Here is a 19,714-nt window from a genome sequence, read left to right as displayed (position 1 = left end):
TATAAATAAAATCTCAAAAGACTGGGATAATGTTCTTAGTTATATTAAGCATGAATTTTATATATATATATATATATATATATATATATATATATATGAAAAAAGGTATGGGTATAAGCAAGATTGTATCAAGAAATATAAAATATCTCTTTAATTAGAATTGTATTTTTTGTTATTTTTCATCCTTGATTTGCTTCACATAAGGTCTGAAATGTATATATATTGGATCATATCGAAGGAATATAAAACACAACATGGACTGTAAGAGGCAGCAAAATTTTTTTTAAAAAAAACATGGATACAGATTGTTTCCTTTGTCAAGTTTAAGGTAAATATTTAAATATGTAGGCATAAAGGTGTGAAACAATACAAGAAAGGTCCTAGGTAAGAATCGTTTTACGTTGAAGTAAATGAGGCATATTGATAATCAAATTACAACTAAAGATATCTGGGTAATTACAAATATTGAGAAGTTATTTTTAGTTAGAGAGAATGTTTGTTATAAATGTAGAACGATGATGATGATAATATGGGTCAACTGGATAAGTTGTATTGTTGCATGTTTTTAAAAGTAACTTGTAATAAAATCTTAATAAATAAAAGTTAAAAAAACAAATCTGATGTGACTTTAACAAGTGAGCAGATTTTAAGATCATATTTTAAATGCTGCATTTCAATATAACCTGTGCATTTTGTTTTGTTTTCATTGTATCCACTGCTGCCTTCTTTGCTCTCTGAAATATCTAATATTCAAGAAAGATGTCTTTGCAATGAGTTGTTTCAACTCTGATGTTCAAAGCCCTTTAGACACACGGGGGGGGGGGGGGGGGGGGAGGGGGGACAACCATGGACCTTACTCCTCTAGTCTCCTATTAAGCGACTATACAGACCATCTCTTTGGGGCAGTCTGAAGCCGCCCCTTTATTGGCCAGATGGCAACCGCATGCCACGGTACCGATCTAGCCTCTGTGGAGCACAAAAAGGAGCCAGAAAAATTGCTCTTTTTTGTGCCCTTGAAGGGGCGCCATAGCCACCACCATGCGGTGTGATGATGCCCCTTTGGTCCTGTGCCATTTGGGTGCTGCACCGGGGGTGTGTCATTGTGGTACATGCCATGTAGACCAGTGCGTGCTACAATGGCGCCCTGCCAGCAGCACCCCACTCACAGGCCGGCACTTTTCGCCAGTCTGTACAGGGCCTACGTCTGCATCCTCCATGACTTAGCTGTTTGTATCTGCTTTGCATGGTTACTATAAATGAATATGGCAGCAATTCCTGACATCACTGTACTCTGGTCTGGTCGTGCCCTATTCTGGAAACAGCAAGAGGGAACTGCTGCGAAAAGAGAGATGCACAATGCTCAGGGGAAACTGGAAAGAATATTTTAGTGAAATCAGAGTTGATGGGTGGGGAATATTTAGAAAGGTGAAAAAGAGGAGAAAGAGATACTTGTCTTATTTTAAACAGATACATTTGTCATGACTCATAATGTAAGTCTGGGTGGGAAAATCTACAGCTGGGAATGCAGAGGGAGAGGACTATTTTTATTATTATAAAATCATGTGCTAATAAAGCTAGGAAAAGGGTGGGATTGTATATAATGAAGTTACACATAGCTGGAAAAATGAGGAGGGGAAGCCCAAAGAGATTCCATGTTTTGTTTCATTTTGTTTTTAAGATACATCATTTAAACATATTTTCTTATCCATTCTCATCTGAGGTGAACTACTGATGTATTCACAAGGAAATAACTATTATATTTATGTTGAAAAGACATCTTATTTTGTCACCATGGGGTACCCAAAATTATGTTTGCCCGATAATGTTAAGGAAGAGGAAGTGAGGCATTTGCAGGTGAGGAATGTTAAACTGGAAGGATCCATCACATTTTTAAAATCTGCACTTCATTCCTGCCACTTCTCCCCCCCCCCCCCCTAATGTGAATTATAATACTAGGAACAAATTTAGCCTCAGGAGAAACATAGGCATGTGGGAGACTGGGGCTGGGTGAGCAAGAGGTATTACTTTCCTCCCTTCTGCAAATTGCCAATAAACACAGAACGGGGAATAGATGTGAGGGGTTCTGCCATTAATGTGTTATTATGTATCAATACATTAATGTATTATCACTTCAATGCATGCTGGCTTCAGGAAAAAGTGTACCTGTTTTAAATTAATTTTAATCATTTCCTCAAACAGGCCAACCTGCTTTCATGTGCAGTGATCTGATATTGCATATTATATTAGCAGATGTCAGGAAACTAACTGGAAATAGCAACAGAAATAGAAATCAAGTTTAAGAAAGGAGAAGGGACATTGAGTTTCCTCTAAAAAGAGAGAGTATAAATTTAATAAATAAATAAATTGCAGGCTATGCAAAAGTTTTGTGTGGGTGAATGTATGGCATAAAAGACAAGTTAATCTGGAGTGCAGAAAGCCTTGCTTATTTACTGAAGTTATAATCTACCATTCTGCATCAAACATGTGTACATGGTTCTGTCTCCTTCCCACCTGCAATGCTTTTTATGCTCACCACAATGCCAAAACAAAAACTTACACAAAGTGAATGCAAACAGAAAATAAGAGATGCATGCCAGGGGTGGAGCTTCCACCCTCCGGGGGCCAGGCCTCCTCCTCTTTGCCGGCCCCTGATGGGGCCCCAGACCCCGCCAGAGGCCGGCAAAAAAGCCAGTGGGGGCCGCCAGTGCTGGAGGCCTCCTCTGGCAAAAAAGTCGGCGGGGCCGCCAGCGCTGGAGGCCTCCTCCTCTTTGCTGGCCCCTGACGGGGCCCCAGGCCCTGTCAGAGACCGGCAAAAAAGCCGGTGGGGGCCGCCAGTGCTGGAGGCCTCCTCTGACAAAATAGCCAGTGGGGGCCGCCAGTGCTGGAGGCCTCCTCCTCTTTGCCGGCCCCTAACAGGGCCACAGGGCCCGTCAGAGGCCAGCAAAAAAGTCCTAGAGGCCCGCTGCCGCCGCTGGAGCCCTATTGGAGGGCCCCAGAGACAGCAACAGGCCTCCCAGAGGCCCACTGCCACCGCCGGAGCCCTGTTCCAGGGTCCCGGCGACGGCAACGGGCCTCCCAGAGGCCCGCTGCTGCCACCGGAGCCCTGTTGGAGGGCCCCGGCGACGGCAACGGGGTCGGCAACCTCCGGCCCGTGGCCTGGAAGCAGCCTGCGGAAGCCTTTCGGCCAGCCCCTGCCCACTCCTGCCGCCAATGCTGCCGATTGCGGCTTTTCGCCGCTCCGGGCGCAGCCATTTTATTTCTCAAAATGGCAGCGAAGTCTCGCACGACCTTTCCCATGGTCGCACAAGACTTTGCCTGTAGGCTGCCGCCATTTTGTTTTTCAAAATGGCGGCGAAGTCTCGCGCGACCACGGGTAAGGTCACGCGAGACTTTGCTGCCATTTTGAAAAATAAAATGGCGGAGCGGCAAAAAGCCACAATCGGCAGCGGCAGCAGGAGTGGGCAGGGGCCGGCCAAAAGGCCTCCGCGGGCTGCATCCGGCCCGCGGGCCAGAGGTTGCCGACCCCTGGTGTAGTGGTTTGAGCATTGGAGTAAGACTCAAAAGACCAGTTTTGGCATCGCCAGTCATTAGCTACAAAAACCCACTGGGTGACCTTGAGCAAGTCACATTCTCTCATCCTCAGAGGGGAGGCAAACCTCCCTCGGAACAAATCTTGCCAAGAAAACCCCAAAATAGGGTTGCCATAAGTCGAAACAACTAAAAGGCACACAGCAACAAATCTGTCCTAGAATGCTGGAGAATGGCATTTTTAAAAAAGGGATCGAGGGAAAATCCAGGAACCCACATGCTGGTTAATTTAATAGGTGTTTCAGATAAACTGTCTCAAATTAAAGGTAAAATTTTCAAGGATACAGAAGGGCAAAGCCTGCTGAAAAAGAATCTGCATGACTTCTGCAAAGGTAAGTTCTGTTTAGATCCTTTTAGTTTTTTGATAGTGAAAGAAACTAGATGAGGTTTTCTCATATTCTAGGGGGCTTGTGTGTATGAGTCGTATTACTCTTTCTTTATTGCAGTCCAGATGACACGATTCTTGTTCCAGTTTGTTCAACTTCATTTACCACCTTCAACCATGTTTTACTGCCATGATGAACAAGATAATTAAAGTTACAATGGGTTGATTTCATGCTATATCTCTGCTGTGTTTTCATCTGCCACAATATTTTGCTTTGGAGAGGCCTGATGTGTGTGGTGATGAGGTGAATATGATTGTACTAGCCTTTAGCAACCTCTTCTCCACTCTGTCCCCCATTTAATATGAAATCACATGATTCACGACTGACCCCCCCATCTTCCACACACACCACCACAAAAATATTACAATATTCTCAAAATGAGGAGGGGGTAGATATGGGAAGATGAAACAAGTTTACTCTGAAGCATGCAGTGTCGCAAATAAGTCATTCAGCAGAGGTAAGGCACCCATAAAATCATGAAGTGTTAAAATAGTGAACCTAGTGATATAATAGAAGTACAGAACAGTGCCTCTACTGTCTGAAGATTAAATGAAATGCAACTTACTATGGCAGAGTTGGAAGAATGAATCATTTTTGGCTACTGAAATGTCCATCAGTCATGCACAGAAGTGCACACACAGTATTTTGTTCAGAAGGTGCTTTTGTAACACAGTAAACTCTGAGTCTTTCCTAGGTGGCCATCAGCAGCTGGGTCTTTCCTCCTCACTCCCACTTTCCACCTAATAAAACACCAAGAGCCAAGAACGGAGAACCCAAACTTATAAACCAGGTGGTTGTGATGCTATTATAAACCCACTGTTCCTATAGGGCTTAATGTACCCTGATCCATCTGCCTTTTTCATTGTTTTTTCCAACCATTCCTTTGAAGTGGGAAATAGGACTTATGTTGCTATAGCAGAATAATACATTTCTCCATTCATGTCCAGAAGTAAACATATGGATGCTGGCCACTGACAGCTACTTTTCCATGACTGGTTTTTGTCTTGTTTTATAGGCTAGGGAAGGCCTATTCTTTTCCTCCTTCCCTTTACCGTGGTGCAGCTATTCCCCACCCTTTTCTACTGACATCATTTTAGCCCCTTGGTAGGAAATGGGACCATTGCTCTCACCAGTCAACCCCAATTTGCCTTATAATCAACATTTTGAGCTAAAGGGATTGTCCCAAACATCAGTCACAGGAAATGTGTGTGTGATGTAATAGCTCATGGAAAGGTCCAGGCTGCCACTATGGATTAACATAATCAGCATCCCTACAAATAGAAATATGTCTTCAGTCAAATAATGGGGTGTTTGCAGAAAATGGCAAAAACAGTTTTGACATTTTTGACCACTTCTTTGCACTTTGGCACTTCTTGTTTCTTTCCCCACAAAACAGCTCCCCTCTTCTCATAAGCAGAAAATTCCTACTAGCAGAGTGGGGGAAAGAGAGCAGAGGACATAATTAAGGATGGGAAGAAGGCAGGAATTGGCGGGGGGGGGGGGGCAGTGACAGTGTTTATTGATCATGGGGGCAGGAAATAAAGAGCAAAAGGAAAATGAGCCAGACATCAAATCTCATTCATCTCTGTCTGTTTGGATGTCCATTGTGAAACAGAAGAAGATATCTTTCAAGAAAACTGTGGATACTTGTGCTTAAAAAAGAGACCACGTTAGATACCTCCAGTGTCAATTAACATGTGATTAATTAATATGTGGTGCTTTAGTAAGCATTGTCCACTTGAATTTCCAAAATGCTTTTGACAATAATATCTCACAAAACCCTCCTGAAAAACACAGCAGCCACAAGACAAGAGGAGAAGATAATTAGTTCTTACAGTAACAGTGAGGTCTCCCAAAGACTCATATTGGGACTTGTTTGTTTAACTTATTCATAAATCGTCTGGAATTTGGGGGGGAGCAGAACAGCAGTGAAGTACCCCAGTTTGCTGATGACACCAAAATTTTAGAGTGGTGAGTGCAATTATTGATAACACAAACAGAATCCTTCAAATTCAGGGAATGGCCATTTTAACAGCAAATGATATTTCATGTAAGTACATGTAAATTCATGCACAAGAGGCAAGAGAGAGAGAGAGTCACACTTACATTAATGAGACTTGACATGTCAGTGATCAAGATAGAAGTTTTGGGATTGTGGTGATTATGATGAGATGGCAAAACATCTTTTTTTGTCACCAGTTAAATCTGGACAGACTCAGACTGGGTTACATTTGGTGTACATCATTGGTGGAGGTAGGACTCTAGTTTCTACTTTCTCCTCCCATTTACCTGACTCTCTTCAGTTGATGAACACTGGGATAAATTTACTGGTTTGGGCACAAAACACATTTCCCTGCCCTGCGACCCCATTCTCTAAAAACATATTTCCCATCAAGCACCACCTACATCATGCAGCATGCAATGCCTGAAACCAACAATGCAGACCTGCCTACAAAAACTAGCTCTCTCACTGTGAGCAGTGGCAGGAGAAAAGCACATTATAGTCTTTGCATGTACCATAGCCAACAATGGGACCATAGTCATTGTTTTCATATTTAATATCTAATATTCTGTTCACTTAAAAAAAAACACCATAGTTTAGGAAAAGATGTAAGGAATTCTGCATAATATTGATCTCAATGAATGATCTGAGCATGAAGAACAGCAAAGTTTAGATTAGTATTTATCAATGCATTAAAAATATATTGCATAATAGAAACTTTATTAGATAATCCTGAATACATTGGATTATTCATTGCATCATTTGGAGCTATCTGCAGGAAAAAGAAAGAGGGAGAAAGAGTCTTGATCCAAGTTTGGGTTTGTCTAGAATAATTTTTACATAAGTTATCCCAGTAGGCCCAACAAAGTAATGAGTTCTGTCAAATTCTGGCAAGCATGCTTACTTCATAAGAAAAAAGTAAGCAGAATATAGACAGTAGTGTGTTTAATTCTTTAGCAGAAACAAGAATCATAGTTAAGGCAGAAAGAAAGCCCCCAGTATTTCTCCCAAGCATCATGTGTCTTTTGGGCTGATCATTTCTCATTAGTTATCCAAAATATGCAAGGACATACTGACTCCATGGTCCTCTTTGTAATGTAGGCTGACATCCTTTTCAATAATCACAATGTCATAAATCTGACTTACAACATCATAAATATATGAATTCACTTTTACTGCTCTTGCATCATTGAAATGACCAAAAGTTTTCCCCCAAACCTACTGTTTAAGCCATGCAGCCCCACAACAGAGTGATCCCTTCCAACTCGACGATTCTATGATTTCCAGAGTGTTGGAGAATGGGGCAGTGAGTGATGATGTGTTCATCCTCTTCTTGGTAGTACATAGTACAACAGAAAGCTGTGACAGAACCCTGCCATTGACTGTCACATGACAGCCAACTATCAAGAGAGGGCTAGAACCATCTCTGCTCACAGTCCCACTCGCCAGTGTCTTGGAAATATCTCTGTTAGGGACACTGCATTGAGGTAGCATTGTTGCCAAGTTGTAGCTACATCTCTGGGTGCAGGATCTTCATCAACATATATTAAGTTTTGGCCTTCTAAATAACTCAAGAACCAACCACCTGCTTGGAGAGCAGATATCTAGATAATAATCTTGGGCAAAGTCTTAAGTGTTTCTGTGTAAGATACCTCATTCATCCAAAATAAAGTGTTCTATGCATACATTAAACATATAGGGTGATATACTGATATTCTGCTTACTTTTTCCTTATGAAGAAAACATGCTTGTTAGCATTTGACAGGACTCATCAGTTATAGGAATTGTTTTTAAAATAGCCATTAGTACTCCTCCCTGCAGCTATACTGGCATAATACATTTTAGGAAAATAAAATAGCCTCCATTAGAAGTGGTTACAATGGTCTGTCCATGTTTATGCTTATGACAAAACACATGACTCCTAAACACTGTGAAAGGATAAAAGGAAGTACTAATGACCTCCCAAAAAGGATGTGCACAGGTGCCCAGTTTCAGAAATCTCATTGTATCATTTGAAATCCAGAAAGGGGCAAAATTATTTTTCTTTCTTTAGTGGAATTAAATGAAATTTTCAGAAATAGTTTCAGAACAGCAGGGATGGTGTCCATCAACTTGTAGATGAATACTGCTGTTCTGAAAAAAGGAGGAGGGTGAATCCAATTTTCCACGCTAAGGCCCGGTACAGATGGGCATTTTGCGGCATCCTCCCAGTGAAGTAGGGCTAGATGAGGCAAGACATTTACATGCCCAGCAGCTCTAGTTCATGAGGATGCTGCCATCATGGCTCGCTATCGTCCACACGGGTGGTGACATGATGGCACGAGTGTCACACAGCACCCAAATGGCGCTGGCAGGAAGTGGTGCAATCAGTACACACATACGTGCTGATCGCTCCCCTTCCAGGAAGCTGCTTTTGGCAGCTTATTTTGCTCCCAGGAGGGAGCGCATCGTTGCCATAGCAACAATGTGGGGCAAACAGGGATGACATGGAGCTACCAGTCTGTCGAGCACTATGATATATAATAGATCCAAACACACACACTATCGCCTCTTTCCCTTTGTGATGAGTTCTTTACCTACCTTCTGTATCAGCTGGGTAGTTGCTACAATAGAAGACTATGGGCCATGGAGGAAGCATTTTGGTGGTCATTAATGTGTTGCCCATAAAGGAGATCGAGAAGACCACCAATTCACTTATCCTAATTTATATGTATGAATGTGAATTTGGAAAGACTTATTGTTGAAATATATGTCTTGTACTTCTGAGAACAAAGTAGATTGTTTAGCAAGAAGAATCTTGTGAAGCGAGAAGGAACAGCTCAGCCATCACCATAATCTGCCTGCCTTTTCCATAGAGTGCACTATTAGCATATCCCATTTCCAAAACCAGCAACGCTATAACAAAGTTCACTTTCCTCTGGGTGCCTAATGCTTACATTTTAAACTTTAAAATAAGAGTTAGTGCTCAGGAACTAATTTGAGAATATGCAACCCTAATCAAGTGGCTCTTGGTTATATACACATGGGTTTGATCCTGAATTTCCCAAACCATACTTTAGAGAAGTTACCTTTTGATGCCATGACTCCCAGAATCCCCCAGCCAGCTAGCTGCATATGACAGTTGAAAGGTTATGGGCATTGTAGACCAGCTGTGGCCCAAACTGCTCATAAATTAGGGGTGATCAAAAATGATAAATCATTGCCCTTTTTAGTTAGCAGCTATATTGGGAGTGAGAATCATGTGGTCTACAGCTCCAAGCATTCTTGCCATTGGGTGTGCTAGCTCACTAGGGATGCAGGGACTTACAGACCAACAAGATCTGGTGGGTCACATATCCCATCTCTCTGATAAATTGGCACAGTTTGCAAGATCAGAACTAGGAGGATGCTATGCTTGGTTTGCAAAACTGTGTAGTATGCAATGGATGCCTAAATGGTGATAGTTTAATTATAAGACAAGCCACAGGCTGGGCAGTTCAGGAAAATCAAGCAGTGTAGAAAATAGCAAAAGTGCTCACAAACATGTTCTCCAGGATTATACTGTAATTGCTAAAATAACCTTGAAGGGGTGGGGGAGGCTAAATGACTGTATACTGTGGTGGGTGATTACCCTTGTCCAAATTACTGTGGTATAAAATGGAATTAAATAGGGTTCTAACTCTGTTAATTAACCAGCCTAGCCACAGGTGATTGCTATGTATTCAATGGGAAACTTCTGCTCATGCAGAAAGTGTATGCACCTCTAAATGGCAAGGCTGCATATTACAGCTAATTATGCAGTCTACAGGAATCTCCATGTCCTTTGATTTCTAAACAAGGAAATTAGAATTTAAAAAGGAAAGCTGGGGAAAACGAGAATGCAGCAGACATAAGGAGAAATGGCTTAGATTTTTTAAAAGAGAACAAAGAGAACTTTTTTCCTCAGCTGAGAAGGATTCCAGTCAGAATGCCTTGACTCTGACTCCAGGTGTGTAACACTGCGTGATTTGAATTAGTCTCAGAATTAGCAAAACTAGCAACAGAAATGCCTTGCGATGTAATCTGACTCCACAGCAATGATATGTTCTTAAATTTATTCAGTGAAGGGTGAGCAAAGGCACAGCATGCTTGATCATTTTTTCTAATAGAGGTGTTTGGAGTCATTGCAATATCTGGGTGTCTTATTTCTCTTTTACCCCCATTATCTGCAGTTTGGGGATTGACAAATCTGTCAATTTCAGTTTGTCTCTGTTTCTCTTTTTTTTTTTTATCTTTATGTCATTCCACTTTGTTTCTCCATCACTTTGTGACCTTTTAAAGTTACAAATATTTCTCAATGAAATTCCATACCTTTATTACCACACCCCCTCCCAACATATGCCCCTTTTGGATGTAGGTATGTCCCATATACAATCTTTTGTACACATTTCCCACCTATACATTTTTTGCAAATATTTTTACTTAATGTAATGTGGTTTGGTTATGGAGTGTGTCATAACAGAAGCATTTTGCACATGTTGTCTCTATGTATACATTTTGTTATATTTTCTCCAGTTAGGATGATCCATTCACACAAATAGCAGGGACAGATTTTAAAATGCACTTGGTGCAGCTGGATCCCATGCTTCAAAAATGGCTAGGGAAAGAAGGATTAGTCCGCCTGTGCATTTTTTTTTTTCTGTTGGGAAACATGAATGCAACATTTGAATCATGTGCAATACAATCTGGATTCCTTCACTTTTTCAACATAGGAGAGATAGTATATATTGTGATGGTGGATTGCACAGACTTCTAAACTGGCATTATCATTACAATCTAATGGTAAAACTCAGATCAGAAAAAAGTACATGGAAAACAAAGTAATTTCAACTGGCCCTAATTATTGATCCATCTAAATTTTTTCTATTCCCTGAGATTAGTCCAAATCCCTCATATAGTCCTCTGGAATAAAAGTAAAACAGTTTTTTTCCCATTCATTTACAGTACATGACTTTCTTTACTGAGGAGTTTAGTGCACAGCTAAATAATCTGGTTTACCTTGCCTGATTTAAATCCTCTTCCAGCATGCAGCCGGATATTATCATATGTATTTTGCCACTGATGCCGCCTCCCACCTAAAACCTGGCTAGAATCTGAGCTCAGCCATCTGATTTGCAAAGCCGGGAAGCTCCCGACTTTGCAAATCAGCCAGCTGAGTGTGGCTAGGAGCTAGGTTTTAGGTGGGAGGCAGCATTGGCGGCAAAATGCATATGATAATATCCGGCTGCATTCTGGAAGAGGATTCAAACCAGGGAAGGTAAAACAGGATTATTTAGCTGTGCGCTAAACTCCTGAGTCTTCTGTCATGCCTCTTAAAGATATGAAACTACGAACAATTATATATTAGGCATGGGTAGTGTAACTGCATGGAAGGTATCCCAGCTCCATAAATTACAAACAGAAACCATGTGACTGTGTACTTGGATTTAGGTGTTCAACATGCACTGCATGGAGGCCATGTCTACTGTACTATGTTCTGCCTTTCTCCTGAGCGGTTAGACCTCTTTTTGTCCTCCTGATCTCTGCCAAGGAACTTGGCAGTTTACATCAATTTCCCTTTGCTCCTGGAATTTTCAAACACTTCTGTGTGAATCCACCAGTTTGCTCACATGATCCTAAAGCCCATGCACCTCAGTTTCCATTTTTTGGTAACCTCTGGTGTATCTCTACGGTGACTCCTTGGCATCATCTACAGTAGCCCTGCAACTCCTTCTTTACTATAGAAACCTCTGACCCACATCCCCTTCTTTAATTCAGGGTTGCCCTTTAGGAAAGCCCAAAATAACTGTGAAGTATGTAGAGTAAAATGTGGAGTCAGAGATTAACTTTGGGGCTTAGTCTTTACTCTCATTCCTCACTTAGTCTACATGGTCATCTCTGCAAATGCTTTCAGCATTTATAATTCTTGGTTGGTCTTAGTATAACTTCAGAGCTATTGTAACATGGAGTTACTATATAGCTCAATGTCTTTAGGAACATCATTAACATTCTCTTAAAATAAAGGAGAAAATCCAGATTGTTGCTGTATGGCTGTAGACTGTATACCAGCATTAGTTTGGCTTTGCCCTTAGCATAAACAATCTATAGTTGTAGTAGCATCCACTGTCAGTGTTCAGGAGTTTCAGGGTCTCAGCAAAAATGGCTTCAGGTACCTTATGATCTTAGCAGTAGCAAGATCAATAGCAGCTTCATTTATATACCACTTCATACTGAACTAAGCAGTCTCTAAGTGGTTTACAACTGTAAGCTAGTTGCCCCCAACAAGCTGGGTACTCATTTTAGTGACCTTGGAGGGATGCAAGCCTGAGTTGAGCTTGAGCCCTGCTTAGTATTGAACTCGCAACCTTATGGCTTTGAGTGAGTGGCTGCAGTACAGACATTTAACCGCAGCACTACCAGGGCTCCTACTGAGCTGATCTTACTGAGTTACTGAAGCCCAAAAGTCATAACAAAAACTTGTGCAAGGAATTCCTTCTCAATTTGTGTATAACATTGCTCAGACTACGTCAGCAGTCTTGAGGTATAAGCAATAGGTTGTATCTGCCGAAGCAGACACACTTCTAGGATAACTGTGATGTGTCTCCTAACTGCATCCAAGTGGTCCTGGGGCTCCTTGAGCTTTCCCCATGCTTCCTGCTGCTCAGTTTCCCATTGTCAAAGAACATCTGTGGTCTAACTTCATTTCAAATGCACTGTCCCAGGTATTGAATGGTTCCTGAAATTCTCTGATGGCTCTTCCTGTTTGTTGATGGTAGCATGTCATTAATGACCTTTACATCTTATCATTATCACTATTATCACCATCATGATGACACACTGAGTACTGTATTATCTCTTCTTTTTGTTGAACTTCATATCTTCTTACTGAAGTCTGTTCAGGACACGCCTTGGGATGGTTCTTCCTTGGCTTCCTTGGCTGAAATCATCATATCATTTGTAATAATGTACACACCAGAAAAGCTGCAAAGCATTTATGATTACTTTGCTGGCATTACTTCATTTACTGGACACATACCAACCTTCTGATGCAGTCTGGCGTTAGAATATATACTATGCCTTCCATGGATATTTTTCAAATGAGAAGGAACTAGGATTTGCTGTACATAATTCAAATGTATCATACATGTTTCAAAAAAGATTTTTTTAAAAAATAGCATAGGTGTAATAATCCTCCTTTCCCTAGCCATGTTTTGCAGCATGAGATGCAGCTGCAACATGTATCCCTGTTGTCTGTGTCAATGGATGATCCTAATAGAATCCCAGCAGTCCATTCAAACTTTATTTCCTAGGTTAAACAGACTAAAAGACAGTTTTCCAAACAACCAAGTTTCCCCACAGTGAGACAACATATCTACATGGGGAGACGGGGCTTCAGAGACATTGCTATGATTGATCATCATCATCATTGGCACAAATCTTGACAATTGAAAATGGAAAGGTGATACCACAGGTGGGAAAAAGACTGCTTTCTCCTACTTAGGGGGCAGCTAACTAATATATATATATATATATATATATATATATATTAGTTAGCTGTTTAGGATATATATATCCTAAACAAAAATGGAACACAAGCTCCCTCCCTCCCTTCTATTTTTTTATCTTTAATCCCTCTTTGCCTCCTAGAAAAGCAAAGCCCTCCTGCCTTTCTAATAAATAGCTAGGAAGGCATTCAGTGCTATGCCCCTTTGATCAACCCAAGGCTGTCAACTTCTGCTGCTCCCCACCCCCTTGCTCTTGTTCCTGGCTAACAGTGGAAGTAATACCCCCTGAAAGAAATACCCTAGGTGTCCTGAAAACCATCAATCACTCTTTCTCTCACTAGCCCACCCTCCCTGCCTGTTCATTACCACTACCTCTTCTCCCCCTCCCTTCTCCCCTTTCTGTCAAACCCAGATTCTATTTGATAATACACAATTCAACATGCCAGCCATCTTGACCTACCAGAGACTAACCTTCTGAAGACTCTGCCATTATGGGCAGAGAGGGGGACTCTCACTCCAATGGTAAACATGGCAGTGCTCACTGTGACAGTGGATATGGTTTTAAAAAACAGTAAGGTAAATTTGGTTTTACAAACACAATCCAAGAGATCATTCCCAAAAGAAACAAGATTTGAGTTATAGCATGTTGTTTAAAGTGACAACAGCACCACCATGTTACCCCAGCACTTTTAACAAAGAGAATTTTAATCTTGTATCACTGATCCTTTAAGATGTCCCTTTTGGTGGGATTGTGTAGCAGCTGGGTTTAAGAGCAGCCCTACAGATACTTCAGCTTCCAGTCAGGCCATTCAGCACATTTGAATGTTCATTATTTGTTTATTGCTGTGATTATAAGCAATATATGTTCCCTCTTATCGTAGTGTCAGACACTGATGTATAGTTTGCACATGGCACGCAAAGGATATAATTCACAGAGGCAAACAATTACAGTTGGCTACAGAACATGAGAATTGCCCTTAATGTCTGTCGAGAAAGCAAGCCACAAAACGAAGGGCTCACTGGTGTATTTATATCTGATGGGTAGAAGCAAAGGAAAGTGCTCTAAAAGGTCATTATTATTTGACAATGCTATCCACACAGGCACACAAACAATAGCCTAGCTGAAATATCTTTTACTCTGGAATGGCAGTGATGGTGCTTTCATTGTGCCCTCTGCATCAGCGCAGATATGTGTTTTTAAAAATCTGCAATGAGTGAATACAGCTTATTGTGCTGGCTGCAAAATGTCAAACTGCAGCGGAAAGAAATACAGCATTGCAGTGGTGGTGCTCTGAGGCCCCCGGTAGGAAAGCACGAGCTATTAAGTGGAAAATTCCTGCAGAGGACATGTTTCCATTTCTAATATGAAGAAAGAGGGTGTTGTTTGAGGCTTACATGTCTGTGGAAAATACAAAAACACGAGAAGATGAGAAAATGACCTCACTGAACTCGAGAAACTTTAGCAAAGATGCAGTTTCAGTTGGCTGAGTGCATGCTTGCAACACTTCCACCTTAACAAGAAACAAACTGATACATCCTATAATTGTTGGCCTGATCCCTAGCTTAACCTGCCCTAGAGGAAAGAAGAAAGGGTAGTTCTAATGGAAGAGGGGGGCCTAGCATCTATAATAACAGTCAAGGAAAGACCAAGGGAGTGGACCCACCACAAACAGCATGCTTGCATGAGGTTCAGGTTTAACTGCAGGCTAAATACCAGCAGAATGATGGCACTAGTTGTTTATTATTGCACCAACTATTTCAGCAGAGTGTAAATTTGCCATTTCAAAGCCTCCCTGGGTGCCACAAATTCTGTGAGCAAAATGTGTGTGTGTGTGTGTGTGTGTGTGTGTGCGTGTAAAAATTGGAAAGCAGTGGGGTTATTCTAAAGGCAGTTTAAAAGGCATTGTTTGAAGCTGGTTAAGGGAGGGGGGCAACCTGCACATGTTGAAGGAGCAGCACTTTCCCCTTTGCGAGGCCTCCTATAGTGCTGCTAACTCTGAATGCCCGATTTGCCATTTGATGTCAGCTAAACTAATCAAAGGCTATGGGCATTTGTTGCTATTGTCACCCTCATTCTACACAGACTCAACCCTGGTACAGCCAGGGGGGAAAAATTAGTATACGCCTCCCATAGAATTTGTGGAATGGATTCATTCATTCTTCTAATGGCTGTCAGGGTCTATTTCCAATGAACTGAATATAGCAGGGGAGAATGTTATTAATTATTGGGATGGCAAATGCATCATCGTTCAGGGCTTACAATTGCTTTATAAAAATGAAATAACGCAAGGGGGGAGTTATTAACTATGAACACAATGAAACACTATTTCTGAATGATATCTACTTCAGAAGTATTTTCTTGCATATTATAACAGAAGAATATGATGCTTTCTATTTAAGGTTTTCTGTTTTAAAAGAAATAAACTTCTACACCATTGTGGCCATAGAGGGCTCTTTTTAAATGTTAGACTGAATATTACACTGAACTGTTTAGCAATCAAGAAGCTTTGGCTTTTCCAAGCTCTTCTGTATTAACATGTCCTGACAATTATAGAAATACTGTGCCAGTGTATATAAATATTGTACAGTGTATTCAGAAATTATTCTAATCTGAAATATACTTCCCTTTGCCCACACTCTAGCAAAAATAATAAATTGGTAATGGATCTCCAGATAAATAACTTACCATGTGGTAAAATCTTACCAGACTATAACATGTCCAAGTTCCAGTGTTTTCCAAATATTAAAAGATAAATAAAGAGTTCTAAATAGTGAAGATACTCTCAAATAGGGGTCTACCCTCTCCTCTTTTTCCACCTTGTGATTCAAGTGTTATGATAGGAGGACACCTAGTTAGTATATGGAAAGGAGACCACCAACAAATTCCAGATAGCATGCAGCATCATGGTGTGACTCCAGCACTGTATCCAGATGATGGGGCGCTGAAGGGATGCCATACAGCCACACTGCTGCAGCTAGGATACCCTTTGGAGGGTGCAGAACAGGAGCCACTATTTGCGGCTCCTTTTTGTGCCCACCAGAGGCTGGATCAGGGCACGGCATTAGGTTGCCACAGCTCCAATCCGGCAAGGAAAGGGGCAGCATCCTTCCGCCCCTTAGGGGCAATATTTAAAAAAAACCAGATAACAATGTAATAAATATATTAGTCTTTGATGGGTACCTGTGGAGAAATGAATTTCAAAGTGGGGATCAGGGTCTATCTGGTGACCTTATCAATACCTCCTAAATTCTTTATTCTAAGTCAATGAGGGAATTCTCGTTGACTTCACTGAAATCAATTTTACGTTTTCAAACTGTCATTTTTGCTATTGTTAAAATCCATTAAGCCTTCCTATAGAGTTAAGGTGGCAAACAAAAAATAACAAGAGACAGCATGGTGTAGTGGTTTGAGTGCTGGCTTAGGACACTGGGAGACCAGGCTTCAAATCCCTGCTTGGCCATGGAAACCAACTGGGTGATCTTGGGCAAATCACACTATCTCAACCACAGAAGAAGGCAAGGGCAAACTCTCTGCCAAGAAAAACCCATGATATGTTCACCTTAGGGTCACCATAAGTCAGAAATGATTTGAAAGCACACAACAACAACCGCAATGACAACAAATAACAATAAAACAAATACCACCTGGAATAAAAAGCTTTGCAAAAATTTCTTGTTTATTTATTAATTACATTTTTGTACCTCTGAATAGCTGAAACAACTTGGACTGCGGAGGGGTTGGACTTCTGCCTTTTCAAGGATGGAATATCTTCTCACTGGGGGTGGGAGAGACTTAGGTGTTAATAATAGAAATCCATGGGTCACAATTTCTTTCCTGAAATTATTTTTTGGAATGTAACATCTGCAAATTATACAACAGATTCTATGGGAATTTTTTCATATGTTCATGTAATGTATTTTTTAAATAACAAGAGCTGGATACAGACTGCCCCTTTGGGGCGGCCTGCACCCGCCCCTTTCCCCGACAGATCTGGGCCTGAGCTGCCACAGCGGCAGCCCCAGAGGCCCCGAACCGCCGCTTTTCCTGGCCTCTGGGAAGCAGCAAAATGCTGCTTCCCCACGGCCTGGAAAGGGGTGTCCTTGGGGCTTCATGCCCCAAGGACACCCCAATAGTGGCGGGGAGGCAGAGAAAGGAGCCACTCAGCCCCTTTCTCTTTTGTGTCGCTGGCGCAGCTGTGTAAAGGTTGCACCAGTGACACAAACGGCAAAAGGAGCTCCAAAACAGAGCTCCTTCTGGCACCTCTGAAAGGGCACCACAAGCGTCCTGCAGCGGCGCACGTGCTGCGCCGCTCCGTTTGGAGGCAGCACAGCTGTAACATCATAATGGCGGCGCCCATGTTGACAGGGCGCCGCCATTACAACGCCGCAGGTACGTGCTAGGGTTGCGGGGCGTCTGTAAAGGACGCCCTGAGGCAGCCCTAGCACGTATCCAGGCCGGTGCTTTGCGCCAGTCTGGATACCGCCAAATTAAGAGCTAAGATTTGTTGTATTTTTTTACACAGGAGAAAGGAATGATTGATACATAAATTTTATGAAATACTATTCACAATGGTTTCTAAATGCAAAGTAGGTGAGTTCAAATTATACGACATAACAGATCTAATACCTTCAATAATTACTGCCATCCATGGGGAATCATATTTTTCAATAAAATATCACTCAGATATAAGGAGAGGATAGAAGGAATGGTCATTTGTGTTTCTTCTAAGATTTTCAAATTACACTTAATTTTAATATCCAACGTTAAAGTACATACATTATTTGATAACTTGAAAGATATGCATATTTACAGTTGCTGGTTTGGTCCAATTAATCCTCAGCCAACAAGGCAGCAAACTTTCAATTTACCTAGCAGTCTCGAAACAAAATTATTATTTTAGTTAACTTTTTTAAAAGCTAATAATAATTTCAGTGATGAAGGATTGGTTTAAGCCAGTTACACTGTGGGCAAGCTGTGTCCAGTCTTTGGCAGTGCAATTCAGTTTGAACTTAAAAACTATGCTTTTCTAGATGTTGGCCACTCTCAAGCTGAAAGTGCCAGTCAAACCATATTGTGCAATCATTTTATAATCCATAGAAATGGGCATTAAGACAAAACCAAAGCAACTTATTTTGGCAGTGATTGTGAGTAGTCCTTTTCTTACTTCAGATGGATCCTTGATAATGTCAACAAACATGGAAGGAGTAACCAAACTTCTAAAAAGCTTAACATTATTAATTCAATTCTTGAATGTAAAATTTATTTTTTCTTTCTTTTAAAAATATCTGCTAATTTGTTTTAAGACAGCAAAGAAACAGGACAGTAAAGGGTAAGCAAAATTCTGTCCTGTAATAGGTGTAAACTAAACTCACACTAAAGATTCTCCATTCTTCATTTTCATTCAGGAACAAGCTATTTTGGTGTAGAATCAATTATATTGTTGCATGCTTTCAAATTATTTCCAACTTATGGAGACCCTAAAACAAACCAATCACTGGTGCTGCAGGTTCCACATTGCACATTAATTCATGCATGTGGTGTGTGAGGTGGGTACTTGTGAATGAGCCTGCTATCTCATGCATTGCTGGTCACTATATGAAGCCCTCCAGGGCCAGTGAACTTGGACTTGTGTGTGACTGAAGTATATAAATCCCGCATAGGGGGAAAACATACTGGCAAAATGCAGCATCTTCCCAGCAACTTGGGGGCATGGTATACGCACAATGCACCCCCCCCCCCAAAGATACAACAATCATGCCATGAAACTACCCCACTGCCCATATGGTGGCAATTTTTTAGCACTCTGGCAGCATGGTGTTTAGATGCTGCATGCTATTGAAGCTCTGAAAAACCACCAATGTGGTGGCAAAGTCATCTTTTTCCCAGTGCAAAAAGGAGTGGCTTTCTGCCCCTTCTTTTTGTGCCAGGAAAATGCTGGTGTGGGTGGGGCTGTTCCAGCGCAAAATTGTGCGGCACCACAGCAGTCCCAATCCAGTGTTTTTGGGCTGTCTGTTTTGGACCATAGCCTATTATTTTCAACAATGTTTGTTGCTGTTGTGTGCCTGCAAGTCATTTCCAACTTATGGTGACCTTAAGGCAAATCTATCACTGAGTTTTCATAGCAAGATTTTTTCAGAGGGAGTTTGTCTTTGCCTTTGTCTAAGGCTGAGAAAGTGTGGCTTGCTCAAGATCAGTCACTGGGTTTCCAGTGCCAAGCAGGGACTCAAATCCTGAT

The sequence above is a fragment of the Sceloporus occidentalis genome, unplaced genomic scaffold (assembly GCF_023333645.1).
Source record: "Sceloporus occidentalis isolate IW3139 unplaced genomic scaffold, rSceOcc1.0.p SCAF_2, whole genome shotgun sequence".
NCBI lineage: Eukaryota > Metazoa > Chordata > Lepidosauria > Squamata > Phrynosomatidae > Sceloporus > Sceloporus occidentalis.
The sequence above is the reverse complement of the archived record's forward strand: the minus strand, read 5'-3'. Positions refer to the sequence as shown.